The following is a 19,291-nucleotide window of genomic DNA, read 5'->3' on the forward strand; positions in this document are numbered from 1 at the left end:
TTATAGTTTCAGATTCTTGGGAAATGGAACTCATCTAATTCATCCTTTATACTGGGGCCATTGCTCTTAAATGTCCCCATGTTCTCAGCAGGTATTACTCATATTATATGTAGTGAAGAACATATATAAATTATATATTTAGTGTGTATCTACAAAATACACACCCCAGAGGTGAAGAGCATAATTGGAGAATTGCAAAATGGTGTACGCTGTTTTGCCAGCTGTATGTCACACATGATTTCATTACCTGATGTGCAGGGGACAGCTGGCAAAAAAACCAAACAACCTGCTTGTGAAATTGTCCTTCTCTGTATGGTTTTCCTTAACAGGATGTTGGCTGTTGAGGGGGGCATTCGGTGTACTCTTCCCCTCTGCTTTTTTCTTGTAACAACAACCTTGTGAGGTCAGTCAGGCTGTGAGGCTATGACTGGCCCAGCAGCCAAGTGAGGCTTAGAAGTCATATCTCTCAAGTCTGATACTTAATTGGTGTGTTAAACATTCTCTGCTCAACTTTGCAGTTCAAATCAATAGGCCTCAAAAATGCCAACTTTTGGCTGGATTGGGTTTTCCCCCAATGGTTTCTTCAGGGACCACTGGCCGTTTCCCTCTGTTGGAGGACAGAGCTGTCCCTGTCACCTGGTTGTCCTTTTGCGTCTCCTAAACTAGACTACTGGCCTGTGAAGAAGTAGGGTGCATTGTCCCACTGCCAGTATGATTTTACTGCAAGTTCAATTTGGTTTTGTATTTACAATCCCAGAGCTGTTGGACACATAATCGTTTACCAGCAACAAACCATCATTGGCTGGCTCTGTTCTGCCCTAGGATAGTCCGAAGTCATTATTGTAAGTGGTGCTCAACTTATTGGTGGGAAGGAGGATGTTTACTTTTCTTGGGGTGCATTGAATCATAATGGAAGACAGGATGAATAAAAGTATGCATGGCTGGCTGGCTGAACATTCATTCACTACAAGATGTATTCGACTAACTAGCTGCTGGTGCAAGGCATAAACTAGCTCAACAGTGCTCTTGAAGCCAATGCACCACATCTAGTTCAGTCCAGCCCATCTTTTCTGTTTGTTACATCTTGCTTGTACAATGTTGAGAGCCAATGACCAGTGGAACATTGGACAATGTCCTTTCACTTCAATAATGGGCACACAGGAGAAGCAATCAACAAGACAAGGCTCACTATCCTCTATCCCTCCCTCTCTCTCTCCTTCTCTCTTGTTTTGATACAAGAAACAGAGAGTATCTGAATTTACACTCCACAAGTGTTAAACTAAGTATTGGGAGAGTACATATTTAGAAAAAGGAATTCCTTAAATAATGCAAGTGTCTGGGTTGTTGAAAACGGGATTTTCATACCTCTTGTAGTTTGAAAATTAGAATTCTTTGTTTTCTGATTGGTCTTTTGGATATGCACATGGCTGTCTTTTACAAGTCAGAGATCTGCCAGAACGTCTGCCAGAATCATGTATCTGGGACACTGAAATGATTCTAGTTAGAATCATGTGTCATCAAGCAACACACCATTTGACCCGACATGCACATGTGATTGTGAGTAACAGAGGCTGTGTTCTGATGTGATTCTGAACAGGATTTAACAGGATCTGTAGCTGTAATTTAAAGACTTTTCCTTCTTTTTACATAAACTGTCCTCGGCATTTATTGAAGAACACCATGCAAGTCAAAGCTTGGAGGTGGCTACATTGGCTGAATGATGGTGGGAATTGTAGTCCAAAAAGTAACTCTTCAAAGCTGTGATATAAATGTACCCCATGAATGAATGATTGACATAAATCATTGTTTTGGGCTGCAGAAGTTCCATCCTGTTACCACTCAGTACCACAGGTGTAGAAATGTCTTTTGATTCATTGTTCCACCATTCAATTCCTTTGTCTTCTGAATGAGGAAAAATAAAGTAGAGTTGAAGGTGAAATGCTGTATTTACAGACCCCTGTCATTGAATGAACCACTTGCTTCCCACATAAATTCTTACTCTCTCTGTCTGGGGGGGGGGGGGGAGTTCAATAAAGAGCCTGGGTGCCCATAAACAGAGAGTTCTTTTATTTTACATGGACACCTGAGAAGGAAGGTGACCTTGCTGCTTTCCCCTCCTCCAGGGCCTTGCATGAAACAAGAGGCTTGCTCAGCTTTCTGTGATGTGCAGCAAAGAGGGAAGAGGGAAGGATGGTGAGCCCTCCCTCTTACTTTCCTCAAGACTTCTGGGAAGACAGCTTAGCATCCTTCCTTCTCCTGCAAGGTAACATGGATGTGGTCTATGGTGGCTTCTGGGCACTTCTTTAACCCTGCCTAGGTGATAATTGGTGGGTCTCTCTTCTACCGCATGGTACTCTGTGCTTATCATTTGACATCCAGAATAGAAGGCGCTTCTTGCTCCTGTTCACTTCTGTAGTGGAAAGAAACCAGCTAAATCCTCTCAGTACAGAAATGTGCATGCCTCTCCTTGTTACCCTACTAGTTACCAGATAGATCTGGATGTTGCTAAAACATCACATTTGACTCCAAACAGTACCATCCGTGTTACCTCTGTATTGCACTACATAAACAGCAGACTAATAAACTTCTGTGGTATAGTGACTAGGGTGTTGGACTGGGGCTTGGCAAAACTGACTGGATGATTTGGGTCCAGTCATTGCCAAATTGTACAAGAGGAAGTCAGCTGGACCTACTTTACAGGCTTGTTGAGAGGAGGAGGAGGAGGAGGAGAGAGCTATGTAAGTTGCTTTGAGCTCATTGGATGAAAGACAGTATATACATGCAACAAATAAATAACAGCCAATAAAGCCACAATACAGCTTATAAATTTGCAGAACACACACAGCTTCAGCTGACTCAAATAAGTCCAGCCACACATTACAGGAAAAAGTCAATTCAAGATCATTGATTTCTTTTCTTTTTCCTGCTGTTGCACATATTTCTGGAGTACAAAGAGTTGTGTCCAAGACCATGGATGTTTTTGTTATAGGACTTGAAAAGAAGTAAGGATTTCTTGTCATCTATGTAGCTAATCACTGTCCTCAGAGAGAACCGCCTGGGGATGTAACATTCCGTATTTGTTGTCTCCTCTTGCTGTCTTATGTGCCAAGGTGTCTGTGTCTGCAAAGGACTGACTGTTCAGTTCAGTGACAGTTCAATAAAGCAAGCCAGGCTAAGTGAAGTCTACAATAGAATTGTGAGAGACGGATGTTCTCATTAGGTGACGGTCAAGGTGCATTAAGGAAATGAGGTGAATGAAATTCTGTTTGCTGCAAGCAGCTGTATACTTGACATTCCAAGGGGCTTGTTCTTCCCTATTGGTGAGCCAGAAACTCCTCCATTAATCAACCTACCGTTGACTTGAAAAATGGTTCTCAAGCATGCATGGTGAGTGTATACCTCTATCCAATGGGGAGGATCCTTACCTGAATTTGAATGAAGTTCCCCTCCAAAACAACAACAACAAAAAAACACCATATGAAAGGAGAAAAGCGTGCAGAGATTATTAAAGAAAAGCCTAACGCAGTGAACCCAAGAAAATGGTGTCCATATATCAAAGGCGTTGTCTGACACTTGATCAGGACACAGGAAATGCAAGATTCCAGGCAGATGAGAGTTGAAACTATAGCCCTGAAGTCCTCACTTGTGCAAGTGATTACAGGCAGCTGTTTCACTTCACATTTCAGAGCACTTCAGTTCTGCACTCAGCCAGATTTTACAGGACTGCTTCTGGGGAGGAAGGGGGGAAGGGAGCATTCTTGGACTAGACAACAGATGTACAAGGAAAGGAGATCAAAATGACGAAGGGGACAAAATTAAAAGAAGTTAAAAAGTTTGCTGGAGGGAAAGGGTGTTAATTAAGATTTGGTCCAATTAATTTTGTACTAATTTGTCCTGTGTAAATTACAGCACAATTAGATTTGTTTGAAATGCTCTTTCTGATTGTTTTAATCACACCATCCAAGACTGCAGGACTTACAAGTCCTTTCCCAGTTTTTATATTAATATAGTTGGAAGAATGCAAAAATGATGTATGATATTTTGATTTTATTTTTAAAAGGCAGCACTACTGCATATCTGGCTGATGTGCATGTGTGAATGGTTATCTGCATTTTCAAGAAACCACTCAGTAGGTGGGAAGGGGATTTCAATATGTGGGAATATATTTGTTTAATACACCTGGTATTTGCCCTCTCTTAGAAGAGTTTTAAAAGTTCTAATGTGCATATGCCAAATAAAACATAGGAAATGTTAAGAGAAAAGCAAAATCTACCAACAATATTGATGAAACAGTTTTTCTCATTTGTGTCAATTCCTTGTCTTGTTTGATGTCTCAAAGACATTTCTTTCCTGCCCCTTTAATATATATTAAAATATACATATGCTGCAAATTTATTCAGTTGCTTTGGCCCTGATCCATCATGACTGAATTCAACAGGGCTTTTACCCAGTAACTGTTGCATTCACAAATAAAATAATCAGTGCACAGTTTTGTATCATACGGTAAAACATCTTACAGTAAGGAAAGTTGCAAATGGACTCCTAAAAAGATCTTGGCAACTGTATTTTAAAACTACTTCATCCCCACCATATTACAGAGTTTAAATACAGTTTAATTGTCAATCTAGGAGAGTGAGAATACTCACAGCACCTTTGTTTTTTTCAATACCATACCAAGACAACATACTTTTATTGAATGTGGTGCCCTTTGTACATAGCACAACAAACATCCCAGCACCGCTGATCAAATTTAATCAGTTTGGTTTTGGGATAAGGGACATAAGCCTTCAGTCTTGACCCCACTGCTGCTACTCTTGAGGCAGTAGCATTACGTTCACCTCTCAGTATAATGGAAAGGGGCTAAATAAGGAAGTTTATTTCTCCCCCTATATGTTAGGAGCTGATGGGAGAGAAACAATTCCACTATAATCTACTTCTCATCTTTGAAGTTTGTGGGGGTTGTTTGGATCTTGATCATATCTGGATTTCAAAAATGTTTTCCCCAACCTGATATTTTAGATTTCAGATCCTGTGATCCATCACCATTCAAAAGCATGTGTGCTGGGGCTGATGGTAGCCTAGGCTGATGGGAGTCCAAATAGACTGGAGTTCACTAAGTTGTGGAAAGTTGGTAAGAAGAAATCAGTGTTTCTCTTTCAGGATGGCAGAAACAAATATCCTAGGTGGAACTGTGGATGTTATATAAGAGTTTCAGTTTTCTTTGCCAAAGATTTCACCTTTCATAAGGATCAGGCCATTAAGCATGACAGAACTAATTTTGAATGCTAGGAAAACTAAAAGGAATGACTAGTAGGATAAGAGATGGGGATAGCCATGTTGTTGCAGAGTGAGGGTATAGCTGCAATAGCAGCAGAGAGTGAGCTAGTGTGGGTCACTTGGGAATGGCTGGAATTGATTGGGCCAATCTAGTCAGGTCTGACCCTTCACATAAAAATGGCTCCTGCCAGTATTGTGATGTGCCTTAAAAAGTGAGCCACTTCAGGATACTGTATTAGGAAAATTAACATTTGTTAGAAAGTGAAAAAAAATATTGCTGTATATAGGCTATTGCCAATATATATATTGCCAAATATATAAAACTTCCCCTGTCCTCTGATCAGCAGGGGACATGATTAATTTGTCAATATCCTGAGGTGGCTCGCTTTTTAAGCCACTTCATGATATTGGCAACTTGAAAAAGAAAGGCTTGCTTCTGAGTGGTCACATGTGCTCAAGCCAATCCAAACCGGAGTGATCCTACCCACACCAGAAAAGTAGAAGCCCCTTGACAGGGGCCAGAATGCTGCAGGTAGGAACACTCTGAGGGCAGGTTGGTGTGCTGCAGCAAAGACGTAATCTGATTGCCGCCTTTAAGAGCATACCACCCCATCTCTGCAGCACTCCAAATAGTGTGCTAAATAGCCTCAAAGTCTGATCACAGCCAGGTCTATGAGCTATTGTGGAAAACCAAGCTGTGTTGCTTCTACTTTTAGTTCCCTTCAAATGTTATCTAAATCCTAGGATATACCATTTCAGTGGTGGTCTTTTTTCTCTCTGAAATTTCCTGGGGCAAAAGTGTGAGGAAATTATAAGGGTGTACACAATAGAAATCTTTAAACACAACAGTGACATTAATAGTGTGTTGATGGTTCCAAATCAATCAGAGATAGATGGGAGCCATTTACCCAGGCAAGCCTACACGTTTATTAGTCAGGGAGTACACAGAACATGTCCCTATGAAATTAATGTGACTTGCATCTGAGTCAAAGGCTCAGCCAATAAAATTCCCTCTAAGCATTATCAGACTCCATGCAATAGGCCACCTTGTACAAACAGTTGTGGTTTTAGCTGCCAGTTCTGATGCAGCCTTCCATTCCTTTCCTTAATGGGCAGATATGTAAGTCAGGCATCTGCTCTTCATGTGCATATTATCTGTTTTCCAAGAGAACAGCATGTGCATAACCTTTGAGCACTAATGTTCTCATAAGTTACCTGGATAAGATATTAAGGCTGCAATCCTCTAGCACTTCCTCGGGAGTTGCATTGAATTTAGTGGAGCTTACTTCTGAATACAGAAAATGCACAGGATTTGGCTATCAGAAAAATTGTTGGATGGAGATTTTTCTGGAATATTAGAGCATTCCCTGTAACTTGCAACGAGTGAGTAAATGATAGCAAAGTCCTTTACCACTGGTGTATATGAAATCAGATGAAAAGTATGTCCTCTGTCCTCTGTCCACACAACAGCTGTGTTTATTCCTTACACTAGTTCATTGTTTTCTGTTTATTTCTTCTTGTGCATATGGTTACTATTTTATTGCTAATTATTATTATTACTATTGTCCCACCTTCTCCTTCTTTGTGGTACCTCTTTGTAAACTTTTCACTGTTTGTTTTCAATTCTCTTCTTTGTTGTTCCATAGAGTTTTAATTTCCTCCCACCTGCTCCTATTGCTTTTGCTCCTTTCTGCTCCACTTTACCGCCACCTCCCTCTAGAAATTCAGCATGAGATCAAAGCGGGGGAAACCCGGTAATACAAATTAAAGATTTGATGGGACTTCAATATAACTAATAAAAATGCTTTTGCATTAGCCACAGTTGCTAACAGTGTTTAATGGCTGGCAATCTTCTGCTTCTATTACTAGAATAGGAGGGGTGATAATTGGGCACAGAGGGTGCAACAATTAGTGTGGGTTATTTTGGAAGTCAGAACCCTTTTCAGCACAAAATGAACTTATATTCTTGCACATGCTATGTTTTCCATGATAAATCTTATTTAAAAAAATGCTAGAACTGGTTTATTAAACAGTGTCATTGATTTTCAAATTAGTGAATGTGCATTATGCTTGCACTCAGCTGGATGACCATCTCATTTGTGGTGGGTTTGGGCCAAGATCTAACTTCCATGGATGGAAAGGATGTTTGTCCAGATTGCCCTTCTACCTTTGCATCAAAGCTCACCCAGGTTTCCAGGGCCCCGTGCAGCAGTTTCAGGGGGTTTGGAAGGGCTGCATGCGGAGAAGAGTGGAGGATTACACTTCTGCCAGTCAAGTGGTTTGTACCTAAATCTGGAACCAACCTAAAGAGTGTGCATGCATTAGTTCTGTTTTGAAATGTTTGCTTGCCACTCGAGGTAGAAGGAAGATTGAAAGACAGTAATTGGGTTCAAGCAAGTCATTTGGGGATAATGCATGGCAGTGCTTCGAAGTGAGAAAAGAAGATCTATAATCATCGCATTCATTTAACCATCTAAATCCAGAGCTGGATCAGAGAACACCCCTGAACCTTTGTCTGGAACAAAGCCGTTTATACATATCCCTGGAAAGACTGCATCTATGTTCGATTTCAAAAAGGAGTTGGTACATCCACCAAAGCAAAGAGAGGCTGTAGTCCCAGGATATAAAAATTGTAGTGTGCACTTTATTCCAAAATAAAAGCCAGTGCATTTCTGCTTGGACTTTTCAGCCTTTTTCACGGGTGTGAATACTTTCATTAGCTATGTTTTAGAAAAAAACATTTTGTTTATTAGGTCTAACGCCAGCTCCTTTTGAAAGAATACAGTCAAGCTGCAAGAGAGGAACATCTTTATGCACAGATAATTGCAGATCCGGGTCCAGCCATACTTTTGTCACCTGATTAAATTTCTGTTTCTTTTCTCACATCTGGTCTCTCACTGCCTCTAGGTTCAGGACTTCTACCACCACTCTAGCATGTGCTGAAAAGGAGACATAGAACTGGACACAAACTGGGTACTGATAACATTTCATCTGGATGACGTCACCCACTAGTCTTGCACATATTTAAAAGTCTGGAGAAGATGGAAACCTATCTGCAGCCCTCTCACAAACTGCAACACCTCATAATCTGATGACAATAGAAGGGAGTAATGATTCTCAGACTCCAGTGTCTCAGATGTAGCCCAAGGTAGAGTAAGGTACATTGTCCCCATTCTTGTGGGCCATCCCAGAAGGATACTATGGTTGATGGTGTAAAATGTTGTCTCCAAGGAATCTCACGTTCTTTACATTTTTAAACCACTGTGTAAAACTGTTAAAATAGTTCACCCCTTTAGTTGAAAAGGGCTTGCCAGCATGTACATTGGCTTTCTGTGGTGCAAAGGGCTTTCAGAATACCCCCCTCCTCCCCTTCTAGAGGAGAACGGAAGGTTTTAAAAAAGCAGGTTTGTACCCTGCTCTAACTAACCATTGAGTGGTGTGGCTGTTCTAGCAAAAATGGCATCAGTGGTTTTAGGAGCAGCCGTGGCAAATGTAGCACTAAATATTACAAAAGCTTTTGGAGCCAACAGTTCTTCCATTTGCAAACCCTTGCAGTCAAGTGATAAACAAATGGAGCAAAAATGTGGAAGAGCTCAGCTGAAATCATGGACATTTCATCACATCTATTAACTGACACACCTACCTATACAAGTTAGCCATGCCATTTCATTTTTTTCCCCATTAATTTCTGGGCTTCCTGTTATTGTATATTTCTGAAGCAGCTCAGTCACTCTGTAAAACCACAGGGGGAAAAATCCCCTGCATTTTCGTATGATTATTTTGCATTCTATTTAGGAAACCAACAATAGTGGTGAGACTAGGACCATTCCTTCTGCCACTCTGACAGTCTTCTTTCTTGTTAGTCCTGGAGGACAAGCTGAAAACACTGGTAGAAGTTGGCCGTGCTTCAAAAATGAACAACCACTCTGTGTTACTATGACCCAGCTTTGAACCAAAAGTCAATTGCAGTGTTTCATTTATGTACTCAGTTCCCAGAACTATCACTGCAGATCATAATGAAACCCATTTGAATGTCAGCCTAAAACAGAAAAGAGAGAGGAAGAGAAGTGTTTTAAAATGAACTGAGACTGACTGACCCCTGGTGTCCTGGTGTGATCAAGATCAAGGATCTTACCATCGAATCAGATGAATTGCTGTTCTCAGGTAGTGGTACATGCTTTTCTTACTACTAACAATCTACTCTTCTTTAGTAAGGTATACCTTGTACATTTGAAAACACTGACTTAAGGAAGAAGTTAGAACTACAAACCTCTAAAAAATGGATTTCAACTTTCTTAGTATTAATCCTGTCAAACTTTCTGGAAAATGTAATTTTTGAACTCTAACATGGCATGCTCTCCCCAATTAAAGGATCATAGAATTTTTGAGTTGGAATGGCCTTTGATGGAGACTTAATCCAACCCTCTGTTCAGTGCAAGATCGATACTGCAGAATAAAAATTAAAACATCCTTGAAGGATGCTTGTGCAGCCTAAATACTTCCCACAACAGAGAGCCCACAGTTTTCCATATTTTTTGCATGTTCAGACACATTAAGGGATGTGGTGGCGCTGCGGGTTAAACCACAGAAGCCTCTGTGCTGCAAGGTCAGAAGACCTGCAGTCATAAGATCGAATCCACACCACAGAGTGAGCTCCTGTCGCTTGTCCCAGCTCCCGCCAACCTAGCGGTTCGAAAGCATGCAAAATGCAAAATGCGAGTCAATGGCATCCTTCAGTCTCGAAAGACTATGGTATCATGCTCTGTATCGAGGACTTGGAACAGCATCTAGTGTGGCTGAGAAGGCCAATTCGAGAGTGACAATCCCTTCCACACTGAAGACAAATCCAATCTGTCCCCTGTCCAGCTCCCTGAATTTGCTGCTTTCGTAACTGCCTCTTTGCCTCGGCCTGCTGGACGAGGTTATCTTCAAATTGGGAGAGGCCATGATGCACCGCCTGCCTCCAGGCTGAACGCTCAGATGTCAAGATTTCCCATCTGTTGAGATCCATTCCTAAGGCCCTCAGATCCCGCTTGCAGATGTCCTTGTATCGAAGCTGTGGTCTACCTCTGGGGCGATTTCCCTGCACTAATTCTCCATACAGGAGATCTTTTGGAATCCGACCATCAGCCATTCTCACGACATGCCCAAGCCAACGTAGACATCGCTGTTTCAGTAATGTATATGAGCTAAAAATTCCAGCTCATTCTAGGACTACTCTATTTGGAACTTTATCCTGCCAAGTGATACCAAAAATGCATTGGAGGCAACGCATATGGAATGTGTTCAGCTTCCTTTCCTGCCATGCACAAAGGGTCCAGGACTCACTGCAGTACAGGAGTGTGCTTAGGACACAGGCTCTATAGACCTGGATCTTGGTATATGTCGTCAGCTTCTTATTGAGCCATACTCTCTTTGTGAGTCTTGAGAACATGGTAGCTGCTTTCCCGATGCGTTTATCCAGCTCGACATCTAGAGAGAGGGTGTCAAAGATTGTTGAGCCAAGGTACACAAAGTCATGAACAACCTCCAATTCTTGTGTAGAGATGGTAATAGAGGGAGGTGAGTCCATGCCCTGGAGCATGTAAATACTAATGCAAGTAGATACATACGTACCACCATGGTGGGAAGGTAACAGCATTCCGTGTCTAGTTGTGCTGGCCACATGACCACGGAAGATTGTCTTTGGACAAATGCTAGCTCTATGAGATGGAAATGGAGATGAGCACTGCTCCCTAAAGAAGGACACGACTGTGCAAATTGTCAAGGGGAACCTTTACCTTTACCAGACACATTATAGATAGCTCAGTAATTTAGGCCTCTAGCTCTGGAGCCAGAGGTTGGGAGTTTGATTCCCCACTGTGCCTCCTTGGCAGGGGCTGGACTCGATGATCCATTGGGTCCCTTCCAGCTCTGCAGGTATAAGATTATCTAAGATTGTATATAGCTTGGCTCCCATCAGTTAAGTGAAATTATAAACAATATGTGTGTGTGTGACTGCATGTGTGACTTTGTCTTAAACATTGACTGAGTTCCAATGACTCTTTTCTTCTTACTGAATATATTTATTTGCAGAGGAAAATAATGCATTCACAATATCATTATCATAATCTTAGAACTTCATAACTGGAAGGGGCCCTATGGATCATCAAGTCCAGCCCCTGTCAAGGAGGCGCAGTGGGGAATCGAACTCCCAACCTCCCAGTTGTGGGTGCATAAGGATGCAGGTCTAGCACATAACTTTGCAATAGTATTAAAGGATCCATATTCAAAGAAACCTTTAAAGCATGACCTGTTCAAGGAATCCATTTCTTATTTGAGGAACAACCCTGATATTGTCCAGCTCTATCCACAAAAGAGGAAAGCAAGAATGGACAGACAGAGATAGTGAAACATTTTAAATGTAGTGGTTTGCAACTTCCTCCCTCCCTCCCCCCACCCTCTTTGGACTGTAGTGTTTAGAATCAGAAAAATCCAGTAAATATAACCCTTAGCTGATTTTTAATTGATGGTTTCACATAGGCTAGGCCCTTTTCTTGTTGTTGTTTTGTTAATTCAGATGGAAAGCCTTAATTTCAAAAGGATTTACATGTTATATGTAAAAACTTGTTCTTGGATAGCTTTGTAAGTTTTTTTTATCCTTTATGAAGTGTTACTGAACATAGAAGTAATTTGAGGTATTTGGTAATCCGATTTGTCAAAACTCTGTTTAATGCTGTTCCAGAAACAAAAGAGATAGATTAGCTGTAGAGAGTGTGGTTTGGTAAAAAAAACAGACACAACAATGTTTGTGGGTAAATGTATAGCACACATCTGCTTTTTAGCACCAGTGGCAACATACAAAACATTGCCAAGGTGAAGAGTCCAAGTGACTTGAAAGAGACTCCTACGCCTTATATTTTCATTCATTTGTCTTGACTTCCAAATTCCCTTTGGTCCATAGATAGGTTATTGAAGAGAAAGCTATCTGTGGCATCACGTTAATATACTTCACCACCCATACTTTATTTCCACTTATTAGTGAGTACATTTGCAGATTAGGTTTCTTCTACTCTACTGAAATGCAGTATATCTCTAGGCTCTGTTGCTATAGAGTCTTGCTTCTGGGCTTTCCTGAAGCCTGTGGCTGACCCCTGCTAGAAACAGGATGCTGGTTTGAACAGATCATCTGTCTAATCAAGGAGGCCTCTTATTATTCTGTTAAAATGGAGGGGGAGGAAAAAAATGCTTGTGTGTTTTTCTTTTCCTGTTGCATTTTTCTTTTCTTTTCTTTTCCTTTTTTAAATAACAAGTTCCTTTCCCTTGGGAACAACAGATGAGAACCTCTGTATGTCAACTCCAAAGCTAGGATGTATTTCCTTGACATTAGGATTAAGTTGGGGAGTCTGTGGAGCAAAGCCTCTCCCAAGATGCTCATGAAGTGCCTCTTATTTAACCCATTTGTTTGTTTGTCTGTTTGGTTGTTATAAATGATGGAGGTCCAACATGGGAAAGCAAAGGCTACAGGGGTTTTCACTTAGATGGAGATCAGGCATACAAAGTCAGATTGGCCCTCCATGGGCAAACATATTTCTCAAAGGTGTTTGTCTGTTCCAAACTGTCCTGTGGTCCCTAGAATGCCCTCCCAGGGACTAGAGGATTCCTAACCTAAATTTGCTTGATCCGTCCCTTCAGTGTAGCTGTTTTTAAAGTCATATGCAGTGATTTCAAATGTGATGGTTGTTCAAAGCTGTTGCATTATTGGGTGCAAGCTTCTAAACGAAGAAAATAATTCGGTTAATAATGCATTCTGGTTTTAGACATCAGGTATTAGTGAAAAACCAGTGTGTTTTGAAGGATAACATTATCTCAAATTCTGGCACTTTCGACTGTGCAGCAAAACCAAAGCTTCTTGGATAGAATGGCCATTTATCACATCTCAAATGAAAGCATTCCTCAGACACAAATGTCTTTTTCTTCTTTTGTCTAATTACCGAAGGGCAAAGTGAGAAGGAAATGTCAAAACTGTGAAACAGTGGTGCATAGAGATCCCTCACTCTGGAGCTCAACCAGCTTTTGTGAGAGCCCCTGCGATTTGTCAAATGGTTGTGGCATAAGTCAAGCTCTGGGGTTGAAAGGTCTTGACCTAAGGAGTGCTAGAATCAGACAGTAAAAGCAAGATGCCTGCTAGAAGTTTCAGCTGTAGTGGAGAGGAACAATGATGGGTGCCGGACACAACAAAAGCTCATCTGCATAATTCAGGTAAGTAATTTTATTGAAACTGACAAGGATGTGACAGGCTGAGAAAGAGATGAGAACATGCTCTCACTGGGAACCTTTAAAGCTCTTCAGTTAGGTATGTGAAAATAAGTGACAGCTAATCTCTCTACTAAAAAAGTTATAAACAATGCCATTTTACACAGGCCTCACCCATGACCTTTACAGAGATCAGCCTATCTACTTCTAGGCCAGTGTGGGCCACAGAACCCATCAAACACAATAATGTGAATATAGATTATGCTGTAAGTTGCACTTTTCAAAAAATTTAGTTTCACATTCTTTTTCTCTTTTTTTTGCTCCTTTTCTCTGGCAGCAAGGCAGGAGAAGAAAGGTTGGTTGCTTATGCTGGTTCCAAGAAAAATGACTGTTACAGAGTTCAAAAAGGAATGAAACCAAATAGAATGTTTTTGTTTAAAAGAACTATGTTCCAATTCCAGCTTTCATGCGGTCATCTGGAAAGCCCTGCAGACAGATCATAAGGTGGGTAAGGAATGGTGGTGCTTTAAAATTGGTTATGGCTCTCCAGATAACCAAAGCTATTAAAATCTTTCATGTATCTTTCCATGTCATGATTTTTAAACAACCTCAACTATTCCACTTTACATCTTCTCAAAAATGGGAATGTGCCACCTTTCCAACCATTGCCCTTGTCGTTTGTTTAGTACAAAAACACACTATAGTCTAATTCTGGTTGTTAGTCACAGTAAGCATAGATCCATTAAATCAGTGGAACTTTAATAAATGTTGGCTTACCAAGTTCCCATTGATTCAATTGGTCTGCTCTACTCAGGCACAACAACTGAATTAAGGGCATTAATTAAATAATAACATTTAATGACAAAACGGTAAAGAGATATCATGGGTCAGGGAGTGTTGTTTTAATAGAAATTGAAGTTTCTCTAGTAATTTCTGCAAAACAGTGTTGATGTGAAGTTCATTTGTTTCTACAGAAGGGAAGAGCAACAAATACGGAATCCAAATTCTCCAGAAACATGTGATATATTCTGAACGTAAGCACTGTAGACTATAGGACAAATTATGTTGCTATGCCTGGCTGTGAAGCTAAGGGCTGGGAGTTCAGATTCCTGTGCCTCCTGGGAAATGAGCCAGCCAAGATTACCTGGAGTGTGTGTGGTAATGGTGGCACACATCTGTGGCATTGGCAAGGTGCATGGCCCCAGAACCACCACCATCAGGAGGGACTGCTAAACCATTTCTGAGTATGTTGTACTTGAAAAAACTCATGGGAGTGTTGCCATAAGTTAGAAACTTCTTGATGGCACATAATTATTAATTATAGGACCAAATAAGTACCTTATAAGTACCTCCCCAACTTTCAAATCAATTTTTAGCAATCATGTAAGCAGTAAGAGTCAAATCCAGGCCCAGCTATGAAACAAGGGCAAAGATTCTGTTGCTTAATGTAGTAAAACACACTAGAATAGGCCCATTGAATCAACGGGAATGTAGCAGGTCAACTTCTCTTTAAGTTCAATTGATTTAAATGGGCCTACTCTAATTTTGATTTACTGTACTGAAGTAAGTGGCATTTAGAGTTGGCCGATTACAGTCAATGGAATCTATGGAGAGGTTGACTCACCAAATCCCCATTGATTCAATGGGCCTACTCTAGTGTAATGTTCTACACAGAGCAACCGGATTTTGGCCAACATAACATAACCAAGTTGTTTTACTGCAATATATGATATGACATTTTGGGGTTACTCATTCTAATCTATATTAGAAGAGCCTCGTGGCATAACGGTTAAATTGCTGTACTACAGTGAAACTCTGCTCATGAACTAGTTTGATACCAGGGAATTCAGGTAACTGGCTCAAGGCTGACTCAACCTTCTATAATTCCGAGGTCACTAAAATGAGCACCCAGCTTGCTGGAGGGAACAATGTATAGCCTGCACAATGAAAGTGTAAACTGCCCAGAGAGTGGTAGATAAGCAGAATACTTTGTTTTTTAATCTACCTAAGGGGTACGTGCATAGACCAGTCTCCTATTGCTGCTCCCAATTGGAGTAGAGATTTTGACTCAATAGGATGTACATCGCGCTCTACGTGGGGCTGCCTTTGAGGCTGATGCAGAAACTTCAGGTGGTGCAGAATGCAGCGGCCAGACTCCTTAGTGGAGCAAGAAAATTCCAGCATATTTCTCCTATTCTGGCCATGCTGCACTGGCTGCCCATTCGTTTCCGCATCGACTTCAAAGTTTTAATGCTTACTTATAAGGCCCTAAATGGTTTAGGACCTCGATATTTGGCGGAATGCCTGCTCCCACCAAGATCTATCCGGATCACCCATGCGAGTCAGGAGGTGAGGCTGAGGAGCCTGACGCTGAGAGAGGCCTGGAAGGAAAATACATGAAATCATGCCTTCTCGGCGGTGGCTCCTCGCCTCTGGAACAACCTCCCTCTGGAGATTCACGTGGCCCCCACGCTGGGCACCTTTAAAAGTCAATTAAAAACATGGCTGTATATTCAGGCCTTCCCTCCAGCTAATATTTGATTTTTCTTTCTGCCCTTCCTTTATTTCTTATTCTGGCTTTGTATTGTATTTGTTATTGTATGATTTATGTAATATTTTGTGTTATTTTATTGCTTTATGTTTTATTGGAAGCCGCCTAGAGTGGTCGTATAGACCAGATGGGCAGAGTACAAATCAAATCAAATCAAATCAAATCAATCAATCAACCAACCAACCAACCAACCAACCAACCAATCAATCAATCAATCACAGTTGATTTACCATTCAACAATGGATTTGGTGGAACCACTTTTACTTGGGACTAGTGGTAGAATGATGAGCACAGATGCTGCCTTACATTGGGTCATATTTGTCTACCTAGCTTAGTTTTGTTTAATCTGAATGGTAGCAGGTCTGCAAGATTATAGGCATCCCTTGCTCCTGATTCTTTTCACTGAAGATGCAATGGAGAGTTTGCTTTTTAAAACTAGAGGGGGCTCAAATTCTAAGCACAATTAATGATTGATCAGTGTTCTACCATTGCTGTTCAAGCTTCCTGTATTCATCTTGGCCTGGGGTTTCCACACTTACGGGTGCTTCATACAATTTTATTATGTGCATGATTTAGTTTTGCTAAGAGATCTAAAGAAAATCATGAGGAAAAAAAAGTGTGAATCTACACTATAGAGGGGATAAAGCCAGCTCATTAAGATAAAATCAACATAACTATTTCATATCTGATGGTTTTTCAGTATTATTGGGTAACTTAATGCCAGTGATAAACAGTGATCAAATGATAAACTGAATGGCTTGGATTCACAGGAAGCAGGTGAGGAAAAAATAGACTTCCTGCCCCCATTTTGTTCCCTGGCAGTGTGGGGAGTGACTAAAAGGAGCAGATCATGGAAAGAGGGACTGAAGTGGAAAGGGGGCCCATGTGTGTAACAATTGTAAACTCATACATGTGCACAGCTATGTATAGGAAAGAATAGGACCGAAATGTGCTGCACTTAAAATTTGTGTGTGCAACACACATACAGACACCTTGACTCTACACCAATGTGATCCGTAGGGAGGAGCCAGATACCTAAGCATTGAAACCACCATACCACACCCTAAACATTTTCCTTCTCTAGCACTACTCACCCAGAGACTGATCCCACTGCCTAACAACCCAGAAAAGCACAGCAATTCCCTCAGACTTCAGGCAACACTCTGAGACATGGTCACTCTGGAAAGAACAGCAGCATCTCAAAAATTGCTTCTAGACTCCTGAGTACCAATTCAGTGAAGTATTTGGATGAAGTCAGGAGAGATTGGATTTCACATCCCCAGTCATCCGCCATGAAGCTCTCGTGGTCTTGAATAAATGGCCCTGACTCAGTCTTTGCAGGTTTGTGATGAATGGGGAGAAGTTTGTATTCCTTGGAGGAGGTATACATGCAAATATTTTAAAAAGGATGCTCAGTTTTGTAAAAGCGATTGCAATATGGCTTCACCTCTCCATGCTTGCATAATACATGAAAATGTTCCTTTGGACCTGCCCTCGTACAGCAAAACTGCAAGCTATCACTAAATGAAAGGTTTTTTTTTTAACAACATTGACTTATTAATTTATGGCTTTTCTTCCATGTTAATGATTTTTGTTCTTTTGCAAGACCCAGTGATTTGCTGCAATTTTGTTTACAGCAACCATCCAGAGCACTTGCATAAATTGGTTTTGCTTTAGAATAGCACTGGCAAAAGTAGGTGGGTGAAAATTAACTTCCCCATACCCCAAAGTGAGAGATACTCCCACAGAGGTTTTCTGCACTCCCAGGCCTCAGGTTTTGGCCTTAAAATTTCCGGCAACTGCCAGCTGCTACACTAGCAACCCTTTATTATTGGTATGGTGTTTGGATACTTTGCATCTGTGGCGCTGTCACAACATAGTGCTTTCTTCAGAAAAACCAAAATGAAATTGTGATAAAGAACATTTTACTACTGTTTCCTACTATACACAAAGAATCAGAGGCTGAAATCCAGTAGGAGGTTCAAGGTCCTGATGCTCACTTACAAAGCTGTCCATGTTTTGGGGTCATGTCAGAGTGCCTCTTCCCAAGGTTATTTGCCTGCACCACCAGGTCTTTTCAGGCGATGTTCCTTCAAGTAGCCAGAAAATCTCCCACAAGAAGTCAGGCCTTCTCAGGGATGGCACCAACTCTTTGGATCACCTCTTGATGAAGCTACACCTGACCTCCTCTTGCCTGCATTTCAAGAAGCTGCTGAAGACTCATCTCTTCCAAGAAGTCTTTGGTGGCGGCCTCCTTTGATCTTGCCCATTCCATATTGCTGCTTGGTTTCATTGTGCCATCTAGGCTTAACGCTTGCTCTATTTTAGCCTACTATCATTTGGTTTTATTATGTTTGACTATGTTATTATACCATTTTGTTTGGTTTTACATGTACAGTGTCCAGAACAGTGCTGTGCACTAATGAGGTGGTATATGAAAGAAAGAAAGAAAGAAAGAAAGAAAGAAAGAAAGAAAGAAAGAAAGAAAGAAAGAAAGAAAGAAAGAAAGAAAGAAAGAAAGAAAGAAAGAAAGAAAGAAAGAAAGCCAATTGAGCTAATGGAACTAACATAGGTGTTGTCTTACCCCACTGATTCAATGGCCTAACTCTAATGGTAACTTCGTAGAGGATTTAAGCCATAGCAGATATATACTGCAGAAAGGTTTTATTCTGAGGTGAGGGTCAATGAAATTATAAAAATTTCAGATCACCAGTTTATTGTAATGTGAAGACAGAGAAATGCCCTGATTATTTTTAATGTCTAAATTATAAAAATTTTCTAGGCATCACCATGCTGAAAATACATCACAGATCAGCTGTATTTCCAGAGTGCTCAGCGTACATGTGCTTTGCAACCCAGTTGTGGAGCATTCCATTGAACAGGAAGTAGCTGAGAGTTCTGGCAGCATCTAGTGTTGATCATGGTATTATAAGCAGTCAGATGCATAATTCACAAGGCTTAATGAATATTCCAATTCATGACAGCCAACTGGCTCCATAGGTCACACCTCCCAGTCTCATATAAATAAAGAATGAGATATTGGAAAGCATACCAGCTGAACCCAACTGAGTGCCAAAAACATGCATATTAATGAGGCACAATAAAAGATATACTTGACTCAGGAAGTGCTTGTATTGTTTTCCAGCGGGAGAGAGAAAGAGAGAAGAGAGAGGGGGAAGATTTACAGTGTACATTGAAATGTAACCAAACAGAGCAGGAAAAGAAAAG

The 19,291-nt window shown here is 40.9% G+C and overlaps 1 long non-coding RNA gene across 2 annotated transcripts in view; it reads left to right on the forward strand.

The window, feature by feature from the left end:
* The first annotated feature begins 3,541 nt into the window (after window positions 1–3,541).
* LOC140704937 (uncharacterized) overlaps window positions 3,542–19,291 on the forward strand; it is an 18,614-nt gene continuing 2,864 nt past the window's right edge. Inside the window, exons 1-4 of one of the 2 annotated variants that reach the window (XR_013542816.1) lie at window positions 3,542–13,518; window positions 13,850–14,016; window positions 17,148–17,404; window positions 19,209–19,291. The exon at window positions 19,209–19,291 is cut by the window's right edge and continues 2,864 nt beyond it. This is a non-coding gene — a long non-coding RNA (uncharacterized LOC140704937). The remainder of the gene's footprint in view (window positions 13,519–13,849; window positions 14,017–17,147; window positions 17,405–19,208) is intronic. The other variant, XR_012084463.2, reaches the window with a different exon arrangement.

The sequence above is a fragment of the Pogona vitticeps genome, chromosome 2, assembly GCF_051106095.1.
Source record: "Pogona vitticeps strain Pit_001003342236 chromosome 2, PviZW2.1, whole genome shotgun sequence".
NCBI lineage: Eukaryota > Metazoa > Chordata > Lepidosauria > Squamata > Agamidae > Pogona > Pogona vitticeps.